The sequence below is a fragment of the Harpia harpyja genome, chromosome 22 (assembly GCF_026419915.1).
Source record: "Harpia harpyja isolate bHarHar1 chromosome 22, bHarHar1 primary haplotype, whole genome shotgun sequence".
NCBI lineage: Eukaryota > Metazoa > Chordata > Aves > Accipitriformes > Accipitridae > Harpia > Harpia harpyja.
In genome coordinates, this window is record NC_068961.1 from 12,225,096 (window position 1) to 12,244,816 (window position 19,721).

Genomic DNA, 19,721 nt, shown 5'->3' on the forward strand with positions numbered 1-19,721 from the left:
TAGAACATGACCAAGCTGTATGGAAAGTTAGACACAACTGGGATTCTGCAGATAGCACAGCAGCCTCACGTAAATCCTTAGAGGTTGCTCCTTTCACAACACAGCCTGGAGAGGCTGGCCAGGGGTTTCTCTTCAGGAGCTGCTAATTATGACAGAGGAGAAACATTTAGTCCCTATTTCACACCACGTTTCAGAAGTGCAGCTTTCTACCCTTCCACTTCACTTTCCTCATGATGTTGCTTTGTGTTTTCTTCTTGTCTATGATCAGAGGATGCTGTCTATTGCTTCTGTCTCTCTGGTCCTTTGGTGAAGTTACTCCTGCTCTAAGAAGGAGTAAAGCCTGCCGTTTCTTACTCTCTGGTCACCAGCTTACAGTGCTCCGTCTTTATAAAGCTGCTAGAATCAAAGGAAACACCGGAATATCTCTTGTTTCAGTGTAAGAAGGAAAGTTGGCCCTGACTACCTGGTGCAAAAAGCTTGAAAACGTGAAGAAGGTATATATGGGAACGGCACAAAGAGCAGAAAGAGTCCCCAGGCTATTTTTTGAACCTCATTTTTTTGGTGGTAACTTCAAGATTTTGACTGCTTGGCTGTAGTGCTATTGCCAGTATGCTAAATTGGAACGCACACCCAAGCACATACATATACAGTTCTTTGGGGCTCAGTTACTCGCCTCCTCCTTGGTGCAAGGCTGTTTAGCAAGCGTTCTGCTTGCTTTAAACTCCAGCTTTTGCCTAGCAGATGCATGGTGATTGCTGTGCAGCAAGAGAAGATAGTCCTGCCTGCGCAAAAACATGTATTTACTCGTGCTTTCTTAACCGCTTTGTTCAGTTGTCTTCTCCTTGTGAGTCCCCATCAGATTTTCCCCTGTATCAGTGCATGAATGTGAAAGGGCTTCCTGAAACCCCCATGGCAGCTCCAGCTCTGTGGTCTAAAACAAGCAAGGCTGCGGCTCTGGGTGTCCCAGCTTTACCTCTCAGTGCTGTGAGCTGGGTGTTTACTCTTCTGAGTAAACTGGTGATTCACATAAGTGTGCTCAGCTGTGTGGGAAGAGTCACAGAGGAGTAACACGAAAATTAATTTTTTTTCCGAAGAATCTTTTGCAAGGTTTTACTTTGATTTCTTTGGAAATCTTTGATTTCCTTCTCCAAATCACAAACAGAAAGCCAGATGGGTTTACTTTTATTTATTTGGTTTTTTCCCCAGCTAAAACCTATAGTTTCATGCGCAATTTCAGGTGAAAAGCCCCCTGCCAAGTTAAGAAAATAAAAAATAAGCTTTTAGACTGGCCCAAATGTCAGTATTTCTTTGCTTCACGGTCTCTCTCTTCCCCAGTGTCTCCAAGGTCTTCCTCTCTGCTCCATCTGTCAGCCTCTCCCAAAGTCTCTCACTTGCTTCCCACCTGCTTCTCCCCAACTTTGGACATTTCACCGCACCTTGTGGTGTTTGCGTCATTGCAGACCTTTCTCAGTAGCGTCTCTGAGGATGTCCCTCAGCTTTTTTTTTTTGCCTGTATCCTCCACAAGACCAGAGCCTCATGAGCAACACCCTACGCAATGAACCCAACCAGCATGGGAAGGAGGTGGACAGCAGCACGGGGATAGAGCATCATTCTGGATACGTTATCTATATACATATCTGGACGAAGCATACGCGTGCTGGGAAAGGCTGTATTCCTCCAGGGCTGGCCTCAGCACGCTGCCCGAGTCCTCTGCCGAGGAGCCTGTGGGGGATTGCCTGCTTCTTCCTCCTCGGCCTCAGGGATGTCTGCCATCGCTTCAGCCCCTGGGGGCCAGGGGATGGTGTGTGGATTGTCCAGCTCATAGTTCACAAATGAGTTTCGCCATGACTAGTGCACACAGGCGACTCATGGGGGGGTTACAAAAGTGACCCAGCCTTGGGTTGCCTTGAGGCCCTGTCTCTCTGCAGAGACGACTCACGGGGAGCTGTGTGGACAGCTTAGCCCTGGGTTGTCTGATAAACCCTAAAGTAAACAGGGCAGTGGCTGCACCATTCAAAGAACCAAAACCTGAACTGAGCCTTGAAATCCCTTAACAAATAGTATGCCCTGAGTCTCAATCCAACCACTGTTCAGTTGCTGAGGAAGCAAGGTAAAAAAACGCCAAAACCTGGAGGGTTTCAGCTTCAGTTTCAAATGACAACCTTGTGTATTCAAACAATCACAGACCAACAAAGGAAAGATAAGGGGAAACTCCACTCAGATATACATAAACCATTTAGGCATATATCATAATCCACTCAGACATAGTCATACACACCATTCCACAAGTCGGGGGATAAAAACTCTAAGGTTCAGGTTGGAAATGGGGGAGTCACTTCTCCAACTATACAGTTGGCTTGCAAAAGAAACACCCACCCACCCCCCCCCGCCTTGATCGGGACGCCGGTTGAGGTAACTTCCCTGGGATTGAAAGCCCTTACCTGGAGGGGTAAGTGAATATTGTTTATGCTTTAAGTTTGTAAACGCGTGTGTGCTTGTGGTTGTCTGTGAATTGCTTGTAGTTGTAATAATGTGCTACTCTTGCCTTAAAAAATTGCAACAGTGCATTCCTCCATTGTATCTGTAGAACCTGCAACAGTGGTGTGTTAAGTCTGTAAGTGAAGTTCCAATAAATCATTTGCTTGAACCTTGCAGTTAAGTTTGTGAGTGAAGTTCAAGTCGTTTGCTTGAACCTTGCAGTTAAGTCCTTTTCCGTCACAGATGGCATCCATCGTCAGCCGGGGGGGTGCCGAGCGCGACCGTGCTCAGGTGTGGGAGGGACCCGCAGCGTAGCAATTGCCCATGTGGCACACGCGCACAATCTGCCATGGCTTCTTCTGCTTCTGTGATTTACGGCGCAGTGAAGGGCTGCAGCTTCACACCCTGAGTTTTGTAAGGCCTTCTTTTCTCTTTGAACAGCACATTTATTTTGGACCACGTTTCCTTGGGCAGCAGGCACATGCAGAAGAAACATGATTCCTTGAAATGTTTTAACAGGGGGAGGTTAGCAGGGCTCTCAGGGAGGAAAGGCTGAGGCATGGGAGCTCTGGATCAGAAATCCCTGCTGGGATTGTGATGGGGGGAGCTGGGCCTTGGGACGGGAGGACGGGGAGTGCAGGGACCTCCGGAGAGGAAGGGCTGAACGATGGGGCTCTGCGGGGGGAGCAAGACAGCTTGAGCTGAGGGCAAATTCGGGCTTAGCTGCTAGTACCCCGTGTGTTCCTGCAGCGAAGCAAGTTCGGGTGCACTGTCTTTTCCTCCAGCTGAAGGTGGGTGCTTCTTGCACCACAGTGTTTCTATGCCAGAAGGAGCAGCCCAGTTTCCCTGCAGCAGGATGTGCTTAGGCTCAAGCCATAAGAGATTTTCTTTTTTAAAGTTACATGATGATCAGCATGAGCTGACGCTCTTAAATTACAATAGCTCTTGTGTTACCAATAACATGGGTCAGAAGACTTAAATGATACATACAAGGTGTTGCTTTGTGCCTAGCGCTGGGCTCGCACCCCCACGCCTCTCTCCTTGGGCATTTCAGCAATAAAAGGGGAAACAGGGAGAGAGAGCTCTTGCAAAATCACCTAACCACTGCCATACAGTCAGAGGGTTGCTGGTGTCTGGATCCTATGTTTATGCATTTTAACTTCATAATAGTATTTTGGAGAGGAGTATCGCTAATACCTCAGAGAAGCCAAGGAAGCGCACAGCTTGCCACATCGCAGGCCCAGTGCTTCACTCGAAGTAGCAGATTGTACTTTTCCTAATGTAAAGCTCTTTTTCTGAGAGGGGGAAATTTTAAAGAGAGTGTAATATTGTGCCTTTTATATGGGACATCAGACACATGCTGCACTCCGGCTGAAGAGGCACCCTGGTGCCTGGAGTAACACAGCCATCGCCGCCAGTTACTGCTGGCAATTCTGCCAGGGCATTCCACTTTCAGATAAGCTCTATTGTAAATATAGCATGATAAAAGGGGAGGCAGCGGGGAAATCAGAGGAGTGCTGAGTGGGAGAGAGCTGAAGGACGAAAATGCTCAGCGAGACACATGGATAGAAGCTCCTATCGCTCAGCCACTGCATGCCACAATCCCATGCCCAGCCCCACAACCTTTAACACTTGAAAAAGCATTAAAAAAATAGATGTCTACCTAGCAAATTTTATCAATTGCTCATTGATACAGTCAGACAGGTAATTATTGTATAGGCTTAATTGTTCCTATCTGGAATGAATGGTGTGCAGCCCTGCGGGCTGTGGAAGAGCCCCGTCCGCCCCTGATGGCAGGGGAGAGGAGGGGGGGGATGCAGGGGTGCTGGGCACCTCGGTAGCCCCGTCCTCCTCCCAGGGACTTTCCCAGCAGATGTCACTGTTCACCCATCAAATGAAACCACTCCCAGGCAGGAAAAGGCCCTTGGAAAAAGCCACCGCAGGCTACTACTTAAAAATGAAATACGCCGCCTCAGACCATTTCCACTTGGGAATAAGAGTGGGAGCGGTTTATTTTCATAAAGGTGGCAGGGGACAGAAATTTGCTGTAAACCTGGAGGAGGGTGTTACTGCAGGAGCTGTGCCGGCAGCAGCCCCCCAGCGCCGCACCGCTGTACCTGGCACACAGCTTTAGGGTGGGTGACAGGGGTGGATGGGCACCTCTGAGGGTGGAGGAGGCAAGCTTTAGCTGGTCTCACTAGTGTTCCTGCACTGCAGGGTTTAGTAGGATTTAATCATGACATAATTTTGTGGGATTAAATCATGACTAGCCCTGCCCACGCTTTATTTATTCAAAATATAGGTCCTTATGATGTTATATAGATACAAAATTCATATCGAATATCGGAGGAGCTGACCATTTTTTTCCTCGGTACATAAATTAGCCATGAGCAATTTGAAACTAGGCAATTTCTACTAGAAGCAAGTTACATCCTTACACTCTTTTAGAGGTTTTTCAGGACCACTCTTCAGTCTGGAGAAAGGCTAGGAGGGCTTTGTTTTCCATGCGGTCTGGCAGAGCTGTGCCTGGCACGCAACCGAAATATCACTGCAGAGATATGCAGATACTACGATAAAGAAGCGCAGACACCAGAGTGACAGGCAAGCAGAAATGCTGCACTGCCCACAGGAGATGATGAGTAGCCGGGATCTTGCTGGCCTAATGACGATGTAGACAGGATAATGGACACCTTCAAGGTGGGACATCAGAAATGTCCACAATGCTACAGTTGCAAATTTCATCCCTGCTGATTTTGCATTTTAAAACAGGTGAGAAAGTGTGCATGAAGAGATAAGTAATCATCTTACTGCTGGGATAGCCTTAGCCTGTAACATGCTGACACTGGTAGGGGCACACGGCGCAGAGCAGGAACGGGCAAAGCTGCACGCTGTGTTGCTTGTCTCAGCCCCCCGGCTTGCAGAGCATTCCTGATGCTACAAAATGCCTTGAAGAAGGGCTTCTCCACCTGAAAACGTGTCCTTTTTTTCCATTCCAAAATCCTGGCTTTTCCTGCCAGCCTAACCTCACTCGTCTGCTCCCCCCCCACTGACACACTTGTGCTTTCATAACCGCAGCAGGCTCCAGCCGAGAGGTTTAGACTGTTTCCCCCATTGTCCTATGGGAAATCTGATGCTGAATCTCACCTCTCGAGTTTCCAGCCTGAATTATTCATAGGCATTTAGCCTTGTGCCAGCATTGTCTTTTGGGCTAAGGAGCGCCCCTGCCTCCTGGCAGGCACTTCTAGGAAAGCAGTCGCATCTCCCTCTGCCTCTCCTCCGTGGGATAAACAACCCGGGCTCTCTGGGTCTCCGCTTGTCAGGCTGGGTCCCCATCGCTGGTCCTTCTGGCAGCTCCGCACAGGATCTGGGCGTTTCACGTTTCTCCTTGTGAAGGGGGATGAGCAGAAGCAGGGTGCTGTGCTGGATGAGGCTCACCAGCACCCTGTACATGCACACAAGCCAAGCAAAAATAAGGCATTCATTCACTGCTTCCCCAGCCATCTCCAGGAAAGCAGGGCTCCATCACGCCTAACGGTGACTTGGGAAGACAAACGCCATCACTCCGAATGTCCCCCCCTTCCTTCTTCTTCCCCCAGCTTTACCTGCTGACCATGACGTCCTATGGTCTGGACTATCCCTTGGGTCAGTTGGGGTCAGCTGTCCCGGCTGTGTCCCCTCCCAACTCCTTGTGCCCCCCCAGCCTGCTCGCTGGTGGGGTGGGGGGAGCAGCAGAAAAGCCCTTGGCTCTGTGTAAGCACTGCTCAGCAGCAACGAAAACATCCCTGTGTTATCAATCAGCACTGTTTCCAGCACAAATCCAAAACATAGCCCCATACTAGCTACTATGGAGGAAATGAACTCTATCCCAGCCAAAAACAGCACACCCCTCCAAATCACGCTTCATCTACTTGCCATGTCCTGACAGTAAACTCGATTTCCGACATTATGAAACAGCAATGAGGGTGACTGTCATGGTTTAACCCCAGCCAGCAACTAAGCACCATGCAGCCGCTCACTCACTCCCCCCCCCCCCAGTGGGATGGGGGGGGAAATCGGGAAAAAGAAGCAAAACCCGCGGGTTGAGATAAGAACGGTTTAATAGCACAGAAAAGAAGAAACTAATAATGATAATGATAACACTAATAAAATGACAACAGCAATAATGAAAGGATTGGAATGTACAAATGATGCGCAGTGCAATTGCTCACCACCCTGCCGATCGACACCCAGCTAGTCCCCGAGGGGCGATCCCCCGCCCCCACTTCCCAGTTCCTATACTACATGGGACGTCCCATGGTATGGAATACCCCGTTGGCCAGTTTGGGTCAGCTGCCCTGGCTGTGTCCTGTGCCAACTTCTTGTGCCCCTCCAGCTTTCTCACTGGCTGGGCATGAGAAGCTGAAAAATCCTTGACATTAGTCTAAACACTACTTTGCAACAACTGAAAGCATCAGTGTTATCAACATTCTTCGCATACTGAACTCAAAACATAACACCGTACCAGCTGCTAGGAAGACAGTTAACTCTATCCCAGCTGAAACTAGGACAGTGACTCTGTCTGGAAGACGAGATGTACAAAACATACCATGGGTGGGCTGAACCCATTGCTGTTTTTCCCATTGTTCACGAAGCCTCAATACAAAAACAATTGGTTTAAGCAAAAGAGACCTCGGGTACCCAAACCCTGTAGAGCCCATGTTTACCCGTGGGGCTGGATTCGTGCTACGGGCTCTGACCTTCCCTCTGACTTATATGGTGTTTTCATTAACTTTGGCGGGAGCAGGAAGCGTTTGTTAGAGAAAATATTCGAGGCCGATTGTTTTGGGATAGGCGAGGAGATGCTCGTGAGATTCTGCCAAAGGGGAAAGAGTCAAAGGGGGCGGGAGGCTGGGGCTGGGTCCCTGCAAAGTAGCGGCAGGAGGAGCAGGGATGCCCTGGGTGGGCTCGGGGTCCAGGGTGACTCCCCTCCCACATGTGCCTCTCTGGATAGCGGGACCACCGCCACCGCCAGTCACGTGTGGGAGTGAAGAGCCCAAGTCAGGAGCCCACACGCATCACTTCAAAGGTCTTCTTCTTGGAAAGTGCCTGGGTGTTTTCCTAAGGCTCTGAAGTGATAAGGTAGTCCCTCATCGCCTGAGTCTCTCCCTGCCTGAAATCAGATTGCCATACTTGCCGGCTCTCAGCTCAGCCAAGAGCCATTATAAATTGCCCCTCATCAAATGCAAAATGCTAGTCTGGCAGAGTTAGAGAAGACATATTCTGGCTTTTACTGTGACTAAAATATAGTGCAGCAAATAGATCAGCGCCTGCAGAGCACCTTGTTTGGGAGAGGAATTTATCAGTGTCAGTGGTGTAAATGAGGCGTGGTGCAGACCTGGAGTAAGAGGAGAGGGGAAGCTCGGCGTCTGCACATCATGCTGGTGCAGCGTGTGCTCCTCCGGCAGCACCAGGAAGAGTTCGGCTCCCCAAAGAGGCCAGACTGTGATTTGCTGTCTGGCGCTGTGGCCCCAGCGTCACCCAAATAGAGCGTCACAAACATGGGCATTAGCAGCGTCATCAGATGGTGTCTAAATAGCATCGGACTAAAGGCATAGCATGGGCTTCAGCTCCACAGTTTAGCGATTTTTAGGTAGATGTGTACATGTGGACACCGGCTGTGAACCAGGTGTCCAAGCCCTCTTCTGCTCAGTGGAGTTCAAGGGCTTCATTCAGGCCCCTCAGTACAGGTATCTGATATGCTAAGAGGTCAAACCAGGTCACAGTCTCTCGAGGTGATAGTTTAAAAGTCTTTTTTACAAACGGTGTGGAGAGACAGAGAAAGGTCACATTCATTGTTCAGGGTCAGATTGATGGAATTAATGTCCCTTTGCTCTCCTGCTGTCATAGTACAAGAAGTGTTTTGGGTGTGTGATACTGTTTTACAAACATGTGAACATATAAGTAGACCAAAATAGAAACGGAAGCTTGCCTAAAATACTTAAAGTGAACAGTGTTGCTACTAAAAATTTGCTTTTGAAAATGTTCATAGTACTGACACAAAAGCCTTGCCCAGTATTTAACACTTGCAGATAGTAACAGCTGCATAATCTCAGTAATCTAATGCAAACAACGTTCTAATGAAGCAAACACAATTTAGCTTTCCCCCATCCTTTCCCCCAGCTAGAAACTCGGTGCTAATAAAAAAGCCTATCTGTGTTTATTTTAAAAAGGAGAAATGCTGGCAACACCATTTAAACCAAATGAAGAAAACAGAACTGAGGATACAGCTCCACTGGCTTAATGGCCTTACACCCTTCTTTGGTGATATTGAAGGACTGTGCAGCAAAAATCTGGGCTGACTTACTAAAAATGTGGGATTTACTAGGGTTTTTTTTTCCATCCAGGGGAATCCACACTCACACAGTTCTTCACAACTGCACGTGAAGCATTTGATTTTGAACCACAAAAGCTGGTTAATTCAATGCAGGGCAGTAGGAAAAGCGAGAATTTGATCCTTTCAAAACTGCAATGACATGGAATTTGCCTGGAATCCACCTTCTTCCGCAGACAAGGGCAAACTTTACTTCTCACTGTAGGCTCTGGAATGTAATATATATCAGGATACAAATATATCTCAGATAAGAAGTTTCCTGGTAGAAAAACCTAGGCTTAGTCTCATGCTTATGGGACTATTGAACCAAAAGGCTAAGCTGTTCTAGGTAACTCTTCTTCCAGAAAATGCTTTCTGATGTTCCTGCTAGTGAGGAGCATCTTCTTTAACGTAGGAAGTACCAGACCTGAGAACAAACTTTAAGATCGAAAAGCTTAATATTTCAAATCAGTTTCTAAACTTCTTAAATAACCCTTATGGCAAAGGTGTTCATGAAATGACTTCTGTGGGTTGGATACACTCCAGCAGAACGCAGTGAACTTTAAGAATCTGGAAATTCAGTTGTGCATGGTCCAAACCAGAGAAAGTTGCCTTGCATCTCTTTAAAGAGTAAAAATGATTGTCTTCCTTGATAGGTTTTGACTGCCCACTGACTGTAACCAGACCTGCTGTGGCCACGCGTGCAGACCGAGCGATGGTAGGAGGATGTTGTCCTGTGCCTTCCTCTCCCAACAGTCCCGTGCCCTGGAGGACCTGTGTCAGAGAGGGGCTGCAGAGCAGTGTCACTCCAGCATTTAACACTGATAATAGAAAAGAAAGGGAGGTTCGAGGTAGTCATCTTTGGGCACCTTGATCCTGTGCTGTCCCATCCCAATTTGCAACACGTGCGAAAAACACACTGCTCACTCTGAGGGTTATGCTTGTTGAGTCAAATCTGCATTTTACTGGTAGGAGGGGAAATTCTAGATTAGATAATTCTCACCCCGCACATCCAAAAATACTATGGGCATTACTCACCGATAGTGGCAAATTGCAGCTTCTTATTATTTCTGTTTACAGCTTGAGCTTGGTGCTTTCCAGCCAGCATGTCCCCAGCTTTGTTTTCATTTGCTTTGTTTTCTTTTGTTCACATAAGTGTAAGATTTGTCCTTTCCTTAAGGCAGACTCTAAACTCGCTGAATAGGTCCGTCTGATCCTATCCCTCCAAACCACTTTGTGCTTTGTCCTCCAGATTCTTTTACAGTTGAGCAGAGTGGATGTTGATATACGCTGTGGGAAAGATTCTGTCATTTTTCGCAGTTGGAGGTAGTCATAATTCAAGTTTTGGTGACAGGGTGTTGCCTTAGAAATGCAGGGTGGCAATATGGACTTCCAGTATTTGTTGTTTCCCATTTAGAGCTCTTACCAGTAAAACAAAACCACTCATAGGTCCTTGTTGTCAAACACCCTCTAAATCCATGCGATGATATTTTCATTTACTTTTTATTTACTAGTTAAAAATGCCACCTTCTGTGATTTATGTCTTGCAGTGCTCAGCAGCAGCCTTTAAATATATCATAGCAAAGATTTATCAACATTTTCAACAATTCCCTATTGGAAGCAAGGTTTTGTGTGAAAAATTAGGAACTACACCAACCTCTGTCACATCAGGCAATAGCCCCTCACTAATAAATTTTGCACCCAGACATATTTACCAGTTCTTTAGTTTGTAAATGATTATCATGCTTCTTAATGGGGCAGTGTTAATAACAATAAAAAGAAAAATAGACATAAATAGCTTTCCAGAATCTGACTAAATAGGACTGAAAGCTTTGTTCCAGCATCCAGGACTTTGTCAGCTATTACCAGGCAGTGAATGAACATTTATTCAGGTTTGAGAGGGCCACAACAGATAAATGATTAAGAAGACTTTTAATGATTAGCTTCCAGAGTGCGAATGTCGTAGCGCTGTAGCGTGCCCTTGGTGCAGTGCCCTCAATTTGAGCTGCTGCTTTTCCTCTGCCCATCCACATGTACTTTCTTTGCTCGTTGCAGAGCCCAGTATTAGCCGAGTTCAAAGGAGAGTGGCTATAATTTAAAACTCTTTCGCTTTCATTTGTTAGTCATCAAGATGAAATTAAACACAAGAAAAAAATTGCTCAGAGGACTGGCTCTGACTTGGCATGCCTTAAAATTAGGTACTGGAGCAAGACAGACTGCCTGGGCAGTGCCGCTGCCCTGCTAGACCGTTTCCGTCATCGAGGGAGAGCGATAGGCAAGCCCCAACGTAAAGTCTGAATGGCTTTCAGAAGTGTCTCTCTGGTGGCTGCAGAGGGACCTGGGCGTGCTGCGTTTCCAGCATGACTGTGCTAAGTGAGGTGAAACCATGCCTTGCTCGCCGTGGTTTTCAGGCCCATTCCCTGTTCAGCCTTTTTTCCTCGTTGTTGGTACTCTACCTGGCTTCAGCTACACTTTGCTGTTTAGAAAATAGTGCCAGTCTTTGCTCAGTTTATACTAAGACCAAAGTCCTCAGAGCTTACTACATCTGATGATAGGAGATTTCCGCCCCCCCCCCCCCCCCTTTCCAGGGAAAGGTGCTGGATTTTGTCCCATCTGCAGCTTCCCAGTGCAAAATCACACCTGAGCACGTAAAGCAGGGGTAGTGTTCCTGAGGTCTTGTGTGGCAAGCTGGCTACAGCCAATGCACAGCATCCAATCGCCTTTACAGCTCATCCAGCTCTGCAGGTACTCATGCTTCCAGACCAAAAAAGGAATTGATGACAGTCTGTAGCGTTTAAGCCTTTCATTTTCTCCAATTGGAAATCCTTTCCAAAATGAAAGTATCATCAGCTCGTAATTGTAGTTGCATAAAAAAAAGACAGGAAAAAAATCCAGCTATATTTTTGACCGTACCACATGAGCCAAGAAGAACCATTATCCCACAGATCTTTTTCAACTTCCATGTGTCCATGACAGAGGATGTGTAAATCTCAGCTATGGAGCTTGTTGTTCTTTATTGCCTAAATTGCAAGTGAAGAAATTGGTGCTGGAAGAGTAGCCACCTATGAAGTTGGATAGTAGTTGTAGGAGCATGGTCGTCTGTAGTAGGCTTGTTTATAGAACAGGCAGGGATTTTTTTGCTTTGTTTTGGTTTTTTCCTTTTCTTTTCTAATATAGCCAATTAGATTCTGTCAAACTCTTACTTACTGGGTCTGGTTGGGATGAAGTTAGCTTTCTTCATACCAGTTTGCATGGTGCTGGGCTTTGCATTTGTGGCTAAACCAGTACTGATAATACACCAGTGTTTTGGCTACTGCTGAGCAGTGACTGCACAGCATTGAAGCTGTCTCTCAAACCCTCTCACCCAAAAAAAGGCCAGTAGGCTGGGAGTGGCAAGAGGCTGGGAGAGTCAGCTGACCAAAGGGATATTCCCTATCATCTGATGTTGTACTCAGCCATAAAAGCTGAGGCAAAAGGGGAGAATGAGGAGACACTGTGATTATGATGTTTGTGTTCCCCAGCAATTGCTACACGTGCTGAGGCCCTGCTTCCTAGGGAGTGGCTGGATACCTGCCTGCTAATGGGAAGTAACGAACAAATTCCTCTTTCTGTTTTGCTTCTGCGCACAGCTTTTGTTTTTCGTATTAAACTGTCTTTATCTCAATCCACGAGCTTTTCCATCTTATTTACTCCCCCTGTCCTGCTGAGGAGGAGGAGTGAGAGAGCGGCTGGGTGGATGTCTGGCAGCCAGCCAAGGCGAACCCACCACATCTCGCCAGCACAGCGTTCTTCCAACACCTTCAAAAGCTTTCAGCCTTTGTGTGACTTTCTCATTGGGTGTTTGAGCTTCTAACCACTGTATTGCCAGTGATAAATTGAAAGGTTAAGTTTTACTGTAAGCTGTGCTGGGCCTCAGTATGGGCCATGATGACAGTGAGAGTAGTATGGGGCTTAAAAGGGATAGGGAAGAGAAAGCAAAAAAAAGGCAAATGCTGCTTGTGATTAGAAACAACAGGGAATCAATTCAGAAGAACTTTTTCTCCTTTAAATCGATGTTAGTTACTCTGAATCTCCGTCTGTGCCAGACCCCCAGCTGAAGCTGCACAGCTCGAGGGCTGTTGGCTTGCCCAGGTGCCCGTGCCAGCATTTGGACTGTGTCAGCACTCTTTCTCGACGTAAATATATGCTCCTTACAGAGGAAACAGAAAGCAGAGGAGAGCCTCCAGGAGAGGGCTGGGGGAACAGAGCCTCAAGCTGGGGTTTTTAATGACATGGTCTGTGAATAGCCTGAGGAACAAGATCATTAAACTCGTTCTTGTAGGGATTTGCTGTTACATTTTTTCCTTTCTTAGTTTTCAGGGAACCTCAGTGACTCACCTGAAAATTTTCCTCCTCCAACAGCAGTCGTGTTTGACATCAGAAAGCTGGTCTTTTCCTTGTCCCTTTCCAGGACAAGGACAGTGGTAGCTGGAATTCGGTGGGTGAACCTGTGCCCATCAGGTTTTCCCATTGGGCATTTTGGACGTTATGACAAGGAACAGTCAAGAATGCTTAATATGCTAAGAGACGCCGTACTTTTATGTTACTTGTACAGACAGCGAGCCGTCCTTATTCATCGATCAGATTAATAAGGCTATTTAGGCATCTAAAGATTGGGATTTATCGAATTCCTGAACAGGATGAGATCATCAGTGCCCTGCCTCCAGACCACTGCTGCAAGGGGCTGTACTGCAAGAGCTGGTCCCGCGGGAGAGTCTTGCTCCTGGGGAGCCAGAGGTGCCGGCAACCATCGCTGCTTGGCCGAGAGCAGCCCCCGGGTGGGAGGTGAGGTTGTTCAGCACGGCAGGCAAAAGCCACACATCAAGGCACTCGGCTCAGCCAAAGGCAGTGCCGGCTGGTGGCTGTGCCCTCGCAGCGGGGACCTGGGCTTCACTATGTCCTTATCTGGGCGCCGTAAGGTTGGGGGTCCTGCCTGCCTCAAACACACACCATAAACTTAGTCCGGATCCGCAGCCTAGGGCAAGGGATTCAGCGTAAGGCAAGGGACTTCAGCTCCTTTTATTTTAATGAATTTTAAGCTTTTTAAGATTTCAGCAATGACTGTATAAAAACCACATATAGTTCTGGAGCAGGGGTCTATCTATCTAGATAGTTCTGGAGTAGGCTTATGACTTTCATGTCCCAGATAAGCATCTAGCTGCTGGGACATACAATCGAACCCTCTCCTGCCATCTCTCTTCCTGACGAATCTTTGCTAGGCAAAGCAGAGGGTGTGGAGAGAAGACCCTTCCTCAGGACCACTACCCCAGAGGGACCATCCCAGGGGGATTAGGAGGTGAGAGGTGGGCTGGTTTTCCAAAGGAGGGAAAATAACCTGGGACCCCATCCCTTAGGGGGCTACTAATGTAACTACAATAAATCAGCAATATTTGTACACCTTTTGAAGCTATCTAAGTTTTGCATTAACCCGGTTAGCTACAAAAACTGCTTCAAGTGTAAAAACTGTGGACATAGAAAGAAAATCGGAACAAATTCTCAGGCTTATGAAGTACAGTTTTAATTTTAACAAAATTCAACCAGTGAGAAAAAGTCATGTAAAACTATAAAGCTACAGAAGTTATAGGTCCGATTAGCTATTCATTTACTCTCACCTTCATTAAGCTGACCTCAGATGGTACATTCTAGCCACTATCTCAGAAGTACCACTCTTGGGGGAGTATTTTTTCTCCATAAAAGTACTGGTTTTCAGTGAGTTTTACATTTTTCTTCCACCATTCTACTGACAGAAGTTTACACTGTCAGCACTTTCTTTTATCTTCTTTTATGTGTTTTTCCTCCTCATTATATGCTGAATATCTCTGCTTTTTAATTTCTTATAATTGTACATAAATATATTGCCCTGGTAACTCTTCCGATACTTTAGTGCTTCATTAATTTGACACGCACAAAGATTTTTCAGGCTTTTAAAACTAGTAAACATGAATCTCTGTGTTTTGTTCCTGGGGTTCATTAACCACACAGTCCTGTGATTTCTAAAGAAAAATCAGCTGATCCATGAGGTGTCACACAAGTAGAAGGTGTGATTTGCAGTAACTCAGTTACTCCCATAGTCATAACGACGTACTGTCAGACTTAGTGGTAAACCCGGCTTCTACTGCCTCTAAAGCCTAAATGCTCAGGTGCATATCTTGCTTGCTTAAGCTGAGAAAAAAGAACTCCTACGTTAACTGCAATTTCTTTTTTCGACTGAGATTTTCCTAATTTCCTCTGGACTCTGCAGTTTTACCCATCGTGGTATCTGATAAATCTGACTCTGCTAAACTGCAGAGGTTATAATCCTGTAAAACAGTGTGGCCTCAGCAAAAGGGCAGTAGTGAAGGCTGGGAGAACTAGAAGTTTCACAAACAAAATGGACTTTTACTGTATATGCTAGAAAGAATGTAAGTGCATTGCCTGGGACAAGGACTCCCAGATAAGCTGAAACAGCAAAGCAGGAATCTTCATTTGGTGATCAGAGACATGGAAGAGTTTGCAGGGAAAATTCTGGCAGGAGTAGTTGCTGGTCGAGATTTCTCTGGCCCCAGAGCTCCCTGGTGCTTTCCTGAAGTTTCACGGCCTTTCACTGAGCTTCCCATAGGCAGAGCATCCCACAAGATGGCCTTAAGCCTTAACGTATAATTCCTCACCTTATGTGGGCCTGCTCTCTGTTTCTCAGCATCCTCTTCTCATCACACACTCTTACATTTTGTCCCCTCAGATTTCCCCAGCTTTCAACTCAGAGACCTCAGGATCATTTTGCCAGTGGGACAAAGCCAACATGCGTCAACCCAACTCAGTGCTGGTCCCCTCCGGTGCAGCAAGCTGCTTCTGTTCACGTTATATACTGTTTGGCCTTGGATTTTCCTTGAGCCACATGGGGTAACCCTGTGGCTGTGCTTTTGTGGGTGTTTCCCCCCCTTACGGTGTCTGGGGAGGCAGAGGCCATGCTGAAGCCCACCAGAGCGATGCTTTTAGAGCATGAAAGTGGTGCCTGTGTCGCAGGGTCTGGGGAAGAGCACAAGAGTTTGTGGGTGCAAAGGCAGATGAGGTAGTGCAAGACGGCTGCATGGGCTGGAGAGAGCCAAACCTTGGTTTGCCTTGTCCTTTCTGTCTTTTTTCAGCAAAATCTGGAGTGCAGTATCCCTATGAGGTTACCATGGCTTTGTTTCAGGAGAAAATAATGAATTGACCCCGAAGGAAACCCCAGGAGCAAAATAGTATTTGTGCATTTGCCTCCTTCTCTGCCACTGGTGAAACAAGCATATTCATAATGATTTGATAGGCTGATATTCACTGAATTTCATGTAGCTGAACGTCAGGAAACTGAATCTCTAACTCCAGGGAGCTGTGAACCGGACCCCAAACTACCAGTGTGGAAACCGTAGTCATCGTAAATGCATTAGGGTGACAGTCAGAGTTAGGTTAGACCCAGTGCCCTGTGCATGCTCTTGCCACTGGCTAGCAGCCAATGCCAAGGGCAGATATAGAGGATATATGTGGTATTACCTGGCACACTTTTCAGTCTCTGTGGCTGAGGGATTTTCCTCAGTAAGTAGTTGCAGACAGACCATCATGTTTAATAGCCTTCAGTGCTATTTCATGAACTGATCTAATCCCCTTTTGAAGTGATTGCTATTTCTGCACTTCACATTATCTTGTGTCACGGAGTTCAGTGATACAATTATGTGGTGGGTGAAAAAGTTCTTCCTGTGCTTTGTTTAAACCTGCTACCAGGCCATGTCACTCTTCCCAGATAAATAGCAAGTAGGGAAACAGACATTCCCTATTTGCTTTAGCAACAGCACGTTGATTGTGGAGCCCCGTGTTATATGCCCCTTCAATCATACCATTTCCAAAGTGAACTCCTAGTCTGTTTAGTCATTTCCTCATATGGAAGTCATACCATCCTGCTGTCCCACCGGTACTGCTTCCAATTGTATTATATTTCTTTTGAGATGGCATGACTCAATATTCAATGAATATACGCTCTGGGGATTTATGCAATCGCGTAACAGTATTTTCTGGGTTTTTTTCTATTCTTTTGCTAGTAATTCCCCAAACGCCTTTTTAACCACTGTTGAACACTGAGTTACTTCCAGCGAACTAACACGTGGTTTCAAGATTTCTTTTCTGACTGATTATACCTTCTTTAGACTCCGCCAGATACAGTTTAAGGTTATGGTTTTTTCTCCATGTCCAAGTCCATTGGAGTTACTGACACTGAAATTTGCCTGCCATTATCTCCATGTTGTGTAATTCCCTGCAGGTCTGCACCATCAGCTTGACTTCAGCTTTTCCTCGCAGTTGGGTCTGGCTGCTCTGAATCGCTCTGCACCCCCTGTGAACTTTGTCGCTTCGGTTACTCCCCTTTCCAGGTCATACCCAAATATGCTATTTAATATAGGTCTCAAATCCTTGCTGGATCCTGCTGGGAAAGTCACTTCACGGTGAACTTAGACCATATCTGTATCCTTTGTGTTGTATCTTCTGACTAGTTACTAATTCAGAGGAGTGTATTCCCACATATATCCCGACAACTCAGATGCTTAACAGTCTTTGGCGAGGAGCTTGTTCAAAGCCTTTTGAAAATCCAGACATGTACGTCTCCAAGATACTATGCCTTTGCTTGCATATCAATGTCTCATTTCTTTGGTTTGACCTGAATATTTCTCATCTTACGCGAGCTCTAGGAGGATTCCTGCGTGCCTATGTGGGGTCTGAGGGCCGTTACTCATGTATAAATGCCAGAGAAGACCATTGGCAGAGAGTACAGCTATATGTCTATTTACTGAACAGGTTTAAGTTAACCTACATCAGTTGGCTTTGAATTTAGTTAATTACATCAATGTGGTTTATTTGGCAAAAGGAAGAGGTAGAGATTCCACTTTCCCTTCACTGTCTGGTAATGTGTGTTTTTATCAGAGAGGTAGCTTCTTGATGAAGAGAGCAAGGCAAAGGATATTTCCAAGCCCTCCTGTGTCGTATTACCACCAAACTATTCACTTAGTGACTGCACCTGAAGAAGTGCTACCTGGACCTTGAACTCTCTGTCTGTCAAAACAGAGACATAAGCACCTCCAGCCCATCCGAAAGATGCCATAACGAGCAGACAAGACACAGTCCTTTTACTTAATAAAAGGGCACATTGGAGGCTTTGGCAAACCCTGTAACAAAAGGTGATTATATAAATATTTCAGTTTCATCTTTGTCATGCATGCACGAAGTAATTTAGAGTAATTTAGAGTCCGTATTAGGGACTGTATTTTCATGTTTCTGTGTCAGAATGATGTTTGCTTTGGAAAGACCTCCGTGCCACACCTTTAGAACTCAAATGTCCCTCGGTCGGCCAAGAGCCAGACAGGAAGGCAATTGAAGATGACTGCCATTACAAAGACTTCTCACTTGTACATTGCTTCACTCTTTTTTTTCTCTTACACAAAAATATCATTCACTAAGAAGTAAATTCTATAATTTTATTTAAGGACAATACGCACACATCTTAGATGGCTGTGTGTTGAAGTAAATCCTAAATCAAAAGAATTATTAGGATGCATATTCATCTGAAGCAGTAGAGTTTGCCCTTCTTTAAAAACAGAAGCTCTAACTTAATTTGAAACATGGCTACTCAGGATAGGGCTGGTTTTGGATCGTATCTGCAGCTTTGCCTTTTATTGGTCACTTAACTGAACTGTTAGGTAGACAGAGCAGGACAATCTTTAACTGTATGGCTGTTTTGCTTAGTCATATAGGGCAGGTGATAGCCAGACCTGGAAACAAGTCTGCGCCTGGTACAGTCAGCCTCAGCTCCAGGCTGCTCGCTGTGTGAAAGCTGTGGGGTGGCAAGGAGAGAGGCAGAGGCACCACCACAGCCTGGTCCGCTGGGGAGGTGACGTTCCCTTGTTACTCTGTACCCCATTTTCCATTGCAATAGTGGACCAGATGTTCAGGCTATCAGTTTGCTTTCCCCTGCAAAGGCTCTGTTAACTGAGACTGTGTCTTAGGGAGCTGCAGATGACAAAGCAACCATTCCCTGTAGTGGTCTGTCACGGTCCACTCGGTGGACTCGTGATGGTTCGTTTGCTACGATCTCGAAAGTGCAAAATTAAGGTGACCAACACCAAAGGGGATAGCAATAATCACACAGTAAAACTTTATTGTATTGCCTGTGAAGAGGCACGCCATAGTTAGAGATGGGTGAAAGAAAGGAGAAAAGTAAAGTTAAGTTTAGAGAGAGGAGAAAGAGAAGTTATAGCTACCACCGCTGATCTCAAGACGTCCTAACGGTCCCGGCTCCAGCTAATGCTGCGTCGTCGATCGTCGTGGTCCTTGGTGGGGAAGCTTCAAATTTCCATTGTTCAGAAGTCATCTTTTATGCTTAGTAACACACCTTGCTCCACCTCTGCCTCAGGAGTCTCCGCCCTTCTCGAGCGAGGCTATCACGCAGGCGCAGGGTCAGTGTCCGAGGCGTGGTAAGTCTTGGAGGCGGGTAGCCTTCGACCAGGAGGTGTGTTTTGGTATTATAATGAAGCAAAGTTCGTCTAAAGTTCATGATTTCTTCATCCATGTTATGGTAACAGTTGCAATCCATCCTTTTTGACAGTAGCTATGCGGTTATCTCTAACGGAGCCTTGTACCGCACGTTCCGTTCTTGGGATCGGCCACTGCGCTCCAAACAGGCCGTTGTCGTCAGATAACGTACTGTTCATGTTCCTGATGATGAAGTTGAGACAATGCTGATTTTCTGACCGTACTGTTCATGTTCCTGATGACGATGTTGAGACAGCGCTGATTTTCTGACCGTACTGTTCATGTTCCTGATGACGATGTTGAGACAATGCTGATTTTCTGACCGAC